Here is a 215-nt window from a genome sequence, read left to right on the forward strand (position 1 = left end):
CAACAAATAACAAACAAAACATTATGTATAGACGTGGTGTCATATTTGGGGATTTAAGAAGAGGCATCCCATTAGTCGATAATACAATTATACTAATTGCAATTTTTTTTATTTTCAAACAAAGGGAAAAACTTATCGCTAAAGCAGTTTATTTCCTATATTAAGTCTTATCATAGATCAGAATACATAATTGCCACTAGAAAAATAAACTACCA

The sequence above is a fragment of the Branchiostoma belcheri genome, unplaced genomic scaffold (assembly GCF_001625305.1).
Source record: "Branchiostoma belcheri isolate BF01 breed outbred unplaced genomic scaffold, Haploidv18h27 scaffold332, whole genome shotgun sequence".
NCBI classification, from domain to species: Eukaryota; Metazoa; Chordata; class Leptocardii; order Amphioxiformes; family Branchiostomatidae; genus Branchiostoma; species Branchiostoma belcheri.